The following is a 10,717-nucleotide window of genomic DNA, read 5'->3' as shown; positions in this document are numbered from 1 at the left end:
TTTTTATTATTTTATTGTTTACCTTCTACGTGACTTTACCGAAAGAACCAAGAATATAAAATATGGCAATTAAGAAAAAATACCTATGGTAATTTACTGAATTGGGATCACGCATGTTGTGGAGCCACATATAACAAGGCCCACACTCTATATACTCCTGTGTATCGAAACTCCGGCAGTTATGGACACCAGTCTGTGACTGCATTAACGTGTCAATTGTGGCCGTTATTCTGTTATATATGTCTTTCTCCATGTCACTCATTTAATTGTAGAGATACATTATGTTCTTATGCATGTTTAATTTTTTTACACCGTACGTAGCCCACCATCCTAATCGGTGGTGTGGTGGGGAAGGACAACAAACTGAACACGAAAAAGAAGTGAGTTTGTCAATCTAGATGATGATTTATAAGTGCATGGCTCCCAGTGGATTCCTAATATCGGAAGAGTGTTCCTGACGGCCGCAGAAGCCCACCTGAATGAGCCACACGATGCAGTGACCGTCTTTCATTCGACGGCTAGCCACAAGCAGGATGATTGGAGTTCGCATGATGGATTTATTGCTCCTTGAGACTAGCGAGGTACCATGGGTTCATTGGTGGCGACCACTTTGTGTGTGTGATGAGCACGACCATGTCGTGTATTCGTTCAGCAACCGGAAGCCAATGCAACTCAATTCGCTAGCGGGGTGGGTGAAGTCAGCCTTCTCGTTGTCCATCCTGTTACGTGACCGAAGTTTATAACGAAGTTCATAACTAATCACATCGCTAAGGAAACCATATGTAGCTGGTTGACCTCTGGGTTACAGCAGAAAGAACGAGCCTGGCAAGAGAGATCCTCCTCAGGGCCATGTCAGCAAAATGTTCAGGGCCTATCCCAAGTGAGGACAGATGTCCTCACTAAGATCCTTCAGCAAGAAAACATCAACATCCCGACTATCCATGAGACACGTGGAGGAAAGGAGCTCTCTATGATAGAACATTACAGGGTACATCCTCGCTGCTTCCAAGGGCCACGATAAACATGGTCTGACTACTTACATCGCGCATCACATCAATGATGCAATGGAAGTCATTCAGGCAGACAACGACTTCACAATTGGGACAAGAATCCCTGGAATAGCGAATACAACCCAGACCTGTGCTTTCTATCTAGAGACTAAGAATGGTACCCTCAGAGCACCGGACTCACAAGACAACTGCTCATAGGATAATGGCACAGCTTCTCGGCAATGCAAAAACAATCTCAAGTCTTAAACAAGAATGCACAGTGAAACAAGCCACAAAAGATACACTTTCCACCAGTGTTAAAAACTTTCCTCTGTCTGTCGCTGTACTTCTAGAAGAAATAGATGCCGCATGGTGGAAACAAAGCAGGTGAATCCACTGGAATAGATGGGATTTTCCTGGAATTCCTAAAACACCTTGGCAGCAAAGGAAGAAACCTGGCTGGCGAACTTAAAAAAAAATCATCGCCACCAGCAGGCTACTAAGACTTTGGAGAAAAGCAAAAGTGATTGCTCTCCTCAAGCCAGGAAAAGCTGAGAATGACCCACACATCTACAGGCCAATCTCTCTTGTTTGTACCGCCTACAAACTACTGGAGCGAGTACTGATATCCCAACTCTCTCCTCTCTGAGCAGGCAGGTTTTCAGCCACAAGGAAGCTGTTGTGACCAGGTCCTGACCTTGAGATCACATATAAACAGAAAACAGTAACTGCGAACTTTCGTTGTACGTTCAGTGAGGGAAAAAAGTATTTGATCCCCTGCTGATTTTGTACGTTTGCCCACTGACAAAGAAATGATCAGTCTATAATTTTAATGGTAGGTTTATTTGAACAGTGAGAGACAGAATAACAACAAAAAATCCAGAAAAACGCATGTCAAAAATGTTATAAATGCATTTGCATTTTAATGAGGGAAATAAATATTTGACCCCCTCTCAATCAGAAAGATTTCTGGCTCCCAGGTGTCTTTTATCCAGGTAACGAGCTGAGATTAGGAGCACACTCTTAAAGGGAGTGCTCCTAATCTCAGCTTGTTACCTGTATAAAAGACACCTGTCCACAGAAGCAATCAATCAATCAGATTCCAAACTCTCCACCGTGGCTAGACCAAAGAGCTCTCCAAGGATGTCAGGGACAAGATTGTAGGCCTACACAAGGCTGGAATGGGCTACAAGACCATTGCCCAGCAGCTTGGTGAGAAGGTGACAACAGTTGGTGTGATTATTCACAAATAGAAGAAACACAAAGAACTGTCAATCTCCCTCGGCCTGAGGCTCCATGCAAGATCTCACCTCGTGGAGTTGCAATGATCATGAGAACGGTGAAGAATCAGCCCAGAACTACAGGGGAGGATCTTGTCAATCATCTCAAGGCAGCTGGGACCATAGTCCCAAGAAAACAATTGGTAACACACTACGCCGTGAAGGACTGAAATCCTGCAGTGCCCGCAAGGTCCCCCTGCTCAAGAAAGCACATATACATGCCCGTATGAAGTTTGCCAATGAACATCTGAATGATTCAGAGGACAACTGGGTGAAAGTGTTGTGGTCTGATGAGACCAAAATGGAGCTCTTTAGCATCAACTCAACTCGCCGTGTTTGGAGGAGGAGGAATGCTGTCTATGACCCCAAGAACACCATCCCCACCGTCAAACATGGAGGTGGAAACATTATGCTTTAGGGGTGTTTTTTCTGCTAAGGGGACAGGACAATTTCACCGCATCAAAGGGACGATGGACGGGGCCATGTACCGTCAAATCTTGGGTGAGAACCTCCTTCCCTCAGCCAGGGCATTGAAAATGGCCCGTGGATAGGTATTCCAGCATGACAATGACCCAAAACAAACGGCCAAGGCAACAAAGGAGTGGCTCAAGAAGAAGCACATTAAGGTCCTGGAGTGGCCTAGTCAGTCTCCAGACCTTAATTCCATAGAAAATCTGTGGAGGGAGCTGAAGGTTCGAGTTGCCAAACGTCAGCCTCGAAACCTTAATGACTTGGAGAAGATCTGCAAAGATGAGTGGGACAAAATCCCTCCTGAGATGTGTGCAAACCTGGTGGCCAACTACAAGAAACGTCTGACCTCTGTGATTGCCAACAAATTTTTTGCCACCAAGTACTAAGTCATGTTTTGCAGAGGGGTCAAATACTTATTTCCCTCATTAAAATGCAAATCAATTTATAACATTTTTGACATGCGTTTTTCTGGATTTTATTGTTGTTATTCTGTCTCTCACTGTTCAAATAAACCTACCATTAAAATTATAGACTGATCATTTCTTTGTCAGTGGGCAAACGTACAAAATCAGCAGGGGATCAAATACTTTTTTCCCTCACTGTATGTTTGTCGAACTTCTTTCGCACCCTACGTCACCAACCATGTAAGTGTGGGGGAAGGACAATAAACTAAACACAAAAATCGAATGAGTTTTCAATCTAGATTTAAAAGTGCATAGCTCCAGTAGCCGGTATACATGAGGTCGTGGTTTCGATCCTGGACCCTGAAGATGCCTGTTGTTGTATATTTCGAGTCTCTTTCTCTCTATCCCCATGGACGTGTTAAGTACCTCACCTTGTATGCAGGAAGTCGTGGGTTTGATCCCGGACCCTCAAGATGACTGTTGTTGTATATTTGGAGTCCGCTTCTCTCTCTCTCTCTCCCAATGGTGGGCCCTGCATGGATTTTTCTCCGGGTCCTCCCATTTTATCCCTTCACATCCAAAATCAACATCAGGCACTTAGAGTACTTGGCTGTACATTAACAACGTGATGATGATATCAGCCACTTCTTTGAACTGATATAATTTGTCGTGGCCAGGTCATTTATGAAAAAAGAGCTGCATAGGTCATTGGTGTCTTAGACCTAAAAAATAAAAATAAAACAAACCTCAGCACAATTCCTGGTCATGGCAAACAATACGATATCTGAACATGCCCTGAGTCCCCCGTAAAAGAGCATAAGCCATCATCACGTGACCTCCGGTCACCCTAAAGTAAACTTTGTATTATTTTACCAGGTAAGCCCCCAACGAGCTATGTAACTTATTTTTCAGAAGCGACCTGGCTATCGCAAATGATAGCTCAACTAAGTAGCGTATCATCTTCATCATCGTCGTGTGGAATTTTTTTAGCAGCAGCTAAATACTAAAAACACTTGACATTGATGGAGGTAAAAACCGGAGGACCCGGAGAAACATCCTCACAACCACGGGGAGAGAGACACGGAAACTCCAAATATACAGCAAGCGCCAGGGTCCGAGATCGTGCCCACGCCATCACGTATACCAGGCGAGGTAGTGAACATATTCTAGTTACTGCAGCGCCCTTGCAGCAGTAGCAGAAGGCTTCAGCTAACCTTCAAACAAAGATGGTCACCTTCTTCATGCGGCGCTTTCAGATGTGCTGCTTCTGCGGCTGTCTGGAACGCTCTCTGCCTTCTGATATTTGGAAGCCACTGGGAGCTGTCCAACTTTTCCATCATCATCTAGATTGACAAACTCATTTTATTTTCGTTTTTAGTTTATTGTCCTTCCCCCCTAACTCCGATTAGCAACAGTTGGCTGCATACAGTGCGAAAAAAATTAAACATACATATTCAATCATCACTGCTGTTCGTGGCCATGAGCGGGTATCGAACTTGGGCCTCTGCCTGCGTTCGTAGCGCATTATCGTGCTAATCGCTGCACCACCAATCTCCAATTGGTATTAGACACCCACAATTTTAAACTGATTGTCCGTGTCAGGTGCGGCACATTTATAATAACGTGATCTAATTAAAAAAAAAACTTCATCATGAATAATACTGGTTGCAAAAGCCTACGTGTTGAACCGAATTGTAAACAATGTTTTCTTTAGTTTTACCAGGTAAGGCCCACTTTGGCTGTGTAGCTCTTTTTCAGAAGTCACCTGGCCATCACAAATGATAGCAGCTCAACCAAGTGGCTGATACCATCATCACGTGGAGAGAGAGAGAGACATGCAAACTCCAAATATACAAACACACATTGTCAGGGTCGGGATTGAATCCACTACCTCCTGTATACCAGGCGAGGGAGTTAATGTCTAGGCCCGCAGTCTGGGCTCTTGCCATGGGACCAAGAACTACAAGGGTGGAAGGCATCGGGGCTGACTGTGAACGCTGCGATGTATCTACATATTATGAAAATAAGGACTTCACCTTTTTCAAAATGGATGTTTCAAAGGGGCTTCTTTACAAATGTGTCATTAAACCCGCCACCACCTGACACAGCTAATCAGTAAGGGCGTGGGTTTGTGTCGCGTAAACACAAAACGTGATGATCTGGTTGACTTTCAGCACGAACTGGTTGCTGTGTGTGTTGGGGAGTTAAACCAACAATACATATTTACACAGAGTTACCATGACATTCTGCTTGGTGTGAACAGCAATGAGCAGCAACCAGCAGCCTAATCAGGCGATTGGCCACAATGGTGGACCGCTTCGGTCTTAGAGGAAGGGTAAATGTGATGTCGTCTACCAGGTTCAAAGACTCGAGAGGGGGGGGGGGTCTTAATGTAGTTTTATAAATTCCAATGGATATCTATTATTAGTTGCGTTATTTGTAATTAAAGATGAATGACATGATTGCTGTGACACGTGCAATATGTAAGGTCCATAACAGTCATATGTTTTGAAAAAAACAATTCTTGATAATTTCTTGTGTCATTTAATTTTCTTACTAAATCTTACAACGAAAGTATACAGTCCATGCCCTCATATAAGGCAGCGGTAGTAGTAGTAAGTTACGTTCCTGAAGAACACTGCGTTATGGAAAAATTGTGTTAAGACAAATAATATATAATTATAGCGGGTAAAGCAATGGTCCATAATAGCACGTGAGATGATGTTGCGTAATGCAGGGCCTGAACAAAGACTGGAGGTGAGTGGAGGGTAGCAGCGGTCTAGAAGCAGCATCCAGCAGCATCCCAATGTCTTGTTGAATGATGCTACGCCAAGACAGTCACTTCTACTCACGTGACCTAGTTCTGTTCGCTCGATTGCGTTATAATATATAATTATAGGGTATAAAGCAAGTCCCTTATCACGCATCATCTCACGAGCTACGCAGGGCCTGAACAATTACTGGATTTGCATGTAGGATAGTGTCCCAATACTTGCTCGTGTGATAATAATGGTGCTACGCCGAGGCAGCCGCATGACCGCCGGTTCCTACTCGCCACTGTGATATAGAATTCCCTTCACTCGATCGCAATACTATGTGAAATTCGCATCCGTGTTATGAAAAAAACGCATTCCAAAATGTATTCATTGCGTTGTTATGTCCAAATCACTTTTGTGAAAACACGTGACGTTAGAGGAGAACAGACCGTATATGCATACAGTTTTAATGCCCAGAGCTATTACCAGTTAAATGAGTGCTTTAAATAAATGTTCTCAAGAGGAAAAATGAGTGGAGAGGTGGTTACGTGACGTCATCTCTCACGGTTCGTGACGGCAGGTGTGCCGTGAGAGTACGACAAGACAACCCTCCGTGTCGGAGATAGAATCAACAATGCTGTGCCCGCGCAAATGCACATGTGCAGGATTGCTTGCACATTAAAAATAAAAACCTCTCAGCCTTAACTTCTCAGTCTGGGGGCACCGTGGTGTTTGGGGGGCGAGAGGTGATAATTTTGTTCTGTTATTTGTGGAACGCGGTTCTGCCACAACGTGTACAGCGAGTTCTGCCCCGTATTTGTTCATTCTCGCGGTGGAGAGCGAAATTATTTGTGCTCACCTCACTCCTGGCTGAAGATTATCCACGAGAGAGGAAAACTTGAGAGAGTCTTCGGCCTACTCCTCCAATAGGCGTGTAGTGACATATAATCGGTCACGCAGCAGCATAGCGCTGGCTGCTGGCAGGGAAAGGGATCGCAGTTACAGCAGCCCTGACTGACAGCAGGTCATGTGAAAGACAAGAGAGAGGGATGTAGGGGAAAGGTTACAGAGGGGGCACGTGAGGGAAGCCCGGGAATCCGTTAGTAGGTTCCAGAAAGGGGGCGTGGCCGGGGCGGAGCGAGGCCAGGCAGGGAGGATTAAAGGGGGCCCCGAGCAGGAGCTCGGGGCTGTCGTTTGGAGTGGGATCCCGTCGTGCTGCTGGAGTCTTCTTCGCCATCTATGTCTTCACAATCTCGGCGTCATCAGTCAGGCAGTCTCATAATGTAAATGCTCACCCCGAGCCCTCAATACTCTGATAGTACACTGTTTTTGAGTTGTACGCCTTTTGGCGTCTTCTGGTCCAACACCAATGGAGACTAGGCTCTAAGAAAAGCTGTCTCGGGTGTGGACCAATCAAATTCAAGGACAGTGCATATTATTATAAGAGTTGTCTTTTTTGTTTGCATTTTGACTGCTTGTGTTGTGGTTATTGCAAACATGATGCCTTGAATAAAGGTGTCAGTTTTTGTGCCAGTTAAAAGGGTAAAACCTATTCCTAAAGCTTTTTGAGTTCGATCCCGTTATTTATAAATGTCTTAAACCTCCACCACCCAACACGGCCAATCATCAAAAAAGTGTCACGTTGACAAAAGACAAATAGTTCACTACTTTAGCCCATCGGTGTGTTGAATAGTGAATCCACAACATTTACAATTTTTGAGTACGACGTTTTGCTGGTAATTACATCCAGCATCATCGGGCAATTTGCCAGAATAGTGAAGCCCTCTACCTGCTCTGGGTCTTAAATAGAGGAGCAGGGTTACGTAATAATTTAACCCATTCAGGTGCACTGATTTGAGACAGAGAGGAGGGTGTGTATTGTAATTGTATAATAGATCAGCCGGATTTCGTGGAAAACTTTGAAACAAAAGCACTTGCCTCGAGTACATTAAAACCATATTTTTCGTTTAGATATGTTGTTGACACTTTGGTTGTCTGGCCACATGGTAAAGATGCACTTAATTATTTTCTAAATAATCTCAATGCACAAATCCCGGCCATCCAGTTCACCGTGGAAATAGAGGTGAATAACACACTCCCGTTCCTAGATATTTGCTTGGACATGGCCTAAATGGCTAAGTAACACACAGCATTTACCGAAAGGGAACGCTCACTGATGCCTATCTGAATGCAGATTCACATCATTACCCAGATCAGAAATCCTCTCTTATCAAGACGCTCATACATCGGGCTAAAACAGTGTTAGATGGTGAAAGTCTAAGGAGAGAGATTATACACGTTAAAGAAGCATTACGACAGGATGGCTACAATAATGCTCAAATTAACAGAGCACTGAATGCAAATTACGATCGCAAAACAACACTGCTGAAAGTGATCAGATTATTAAAACAATTAAAATACCATATCTTAGGAGTAACTGACAAATTAGCCCGTGTTGTGCAAAAATAAAACATTAAAATAAGATTTGGCACAGTTACAAAAAAATCAAAAACTAGTATCTTGCACTAAAGACGAATTACCTAAATTATTAACAGAAGGTGTATATCGGATTAATTGTTTATGTGGCAGATGCAATATTGGACAGATGGGACATAACATCAGCGTAAGACTCAAAGAACACCAAAGAAATATTAAATCATCTGAAACACAACTGTCGGCAGCGGCAGAACATTCTTGCAAACAAGGCCACTCAATTGATTTTCATAACGTTGAAGTGTTGTGTAAAACTAATTATTACTGGCCAAGATTAATTAGAGAATCCATTGAAATAGAGAGAAATACAAATAACTTTAATCGCTCTGACAGCTAAAGGCTTAGTGCGGCCTGGAAGCGTATTATTAAATAATACATATTACAATTACAATTCCTTATAGGGGAAACACATACTAATTCACTGATTACTAACGTAGTATATAATTACAATAACATCTTCCCCCCCCCCGCCCCCTCTGATTTATGCATCTGCTTGGGTATAATAATTGGCTTAAGTTTTTGAATAATACACATTACAACTAATTACTAATCTACAACTGATTACTAATAATAACAATTAACTGATTACTAATCTATTATATCATTACAATAACCTCCCCACCTCTAATTTCTGCACCTGAGTGGTTATAGTAATTGGGTTCAGTTATTAAATAATACACATTACAACTAATTACTTATCTACAACTGATTACTAATCTTAATAATTACTGATTACTAATTATAATAACAATACCCCCCTCCACCTCACATCACTGCACCTGAATAGGTTAAATGATGACGTCACCCTGCTGCTCTATTTAAGACCGGGAGCAAGTGGAAGGCTTCACTGTTCTGCCAAATTGCCCGATGATGCTGGATGTAATTACCAGCAAAACGTAGTACTCAAAAATTGTAAATGTTGTGTATTTACTCTTCAACACACCGGTGGGCTAAAGTAGTGAACTATTTGCCTTTTGTCTACGTGACACATTTTTGTTGATTGGCCATGTCGGTTGGTGGAGGGTTACGACACATTTATAAATAACGCGATCTAACCCAAAAAGTTTTTTTTATTAATAATATTGATCGCGAAAGCCTACGTGCTAAACAAACTAAATACAACAACAATCAGTTCTAAAGAAATCAGTTTTCAATTCAGATTATTTAAAAGTGTATAGCTCCCAGTGGCTTCCGAATATCTGGAGGAGCGTTCCAGACGGCCGCAGGAGCGCATCTGAAAGTGCTGCACGAAGATGCGGTGACCGTCTTTTTTTATGAGGCCCTCGGTCAACTTAGCACCAGCCCTTTCTGCCATACAAGACGTAAAGTGGAGGGCGAGGCCCGCTGAATCTCCGACCAGCGCCACCTAGCCAGTGAACTGGAGCACGTACACCAAGCCCTCAAGATGAATGGATACTCAGACCGCACAATCCGCAAAGCTGTATCCCCATTCATGGGGAGACAACCATCTGAGCACCCAATCAAAACCATCACCTTGCCAAACATAGCAGGTGTTACCAAAAAGTTTTCCAAAATCTTAAACAAACACAAGATCCAGGTCCAATTCAATACAGTAGACAAAATCTGTAATTTGATCCCATCTGTGACGGATGTCATTCCTGACATGCAATACTCTGGTGTCTACAAACTAAGTTGTGTCTGCGACAGCAGTTACATTGGGAAAACGAAACGACATGTCTCGGATCGTGTTCGCGAACACAAGGCAGATTTGAAACACGGCAGCACCAATACCTCTGTAGTGGTTGATCCTTGTTATAATGCGGTGGGCACGCACGATATTGTTTATTCCGAGACCAGGGTACTCTGGAAACCTTCGGGCTACCATCAAAGATTTGCCCATTAAGCCATCCAGATAGAAGAACACAGAAACAATTTCAACCGAGAAGATGGGTATAAGCTGAGCAATCATTTGAAGGACAGTATTAACCAGGAAAAGTCATAACTGGCTGTGATATTCCCATCCTACCACTTTAGTTGTTATTTTCAGCTCTCTGATTTTACATTAACAGGTTAAAATTTCCCACACTAAAACAGCCACCTCGCTCGCAAGCTTGACGTTGCTGCTCTGCGATCTTCCATTAACATGCTAATCTCCGATCTCACGTAAACATGCTAATCACTCACATTAACATAGCCACTTCCACGCCTCCCGTCTTGGAGGTCGCCCTCCGATCTTACACTCACATGCAATATTTCTACCTACATGACGTCACTGAAAGAACCAAAGAGTACGATAAATGTCTGTTCAGTATTTAAAATGTATATATAAAAGTCAATAATTGTTGATGTGTGGGTGTGTGTGT

Source organism: Petromyzon marinus, chromosome 72 (assembly GCF_048934315.1).
Source record: "Petromyzon marinus isolate PM22_M1 ecotype Great Lakes invasive population chromosome 72, UKy_Petmar_22M1.pri1.0, whole genome shotgun sequence".
In the NCBI taxonomy this organism is placed as follows: domain Eukaryota; kingdom Metazoa; phylum Chordata; class Hyperoartia; order Petromyzontiformes; family Petromyzontidae; genus Petromyzon; species Petromyzon marinus.
The sequence above is the reverse complement of the archived record's forward strand: the minus strand, read 5'-3'. Positions refer to the sequence as shown.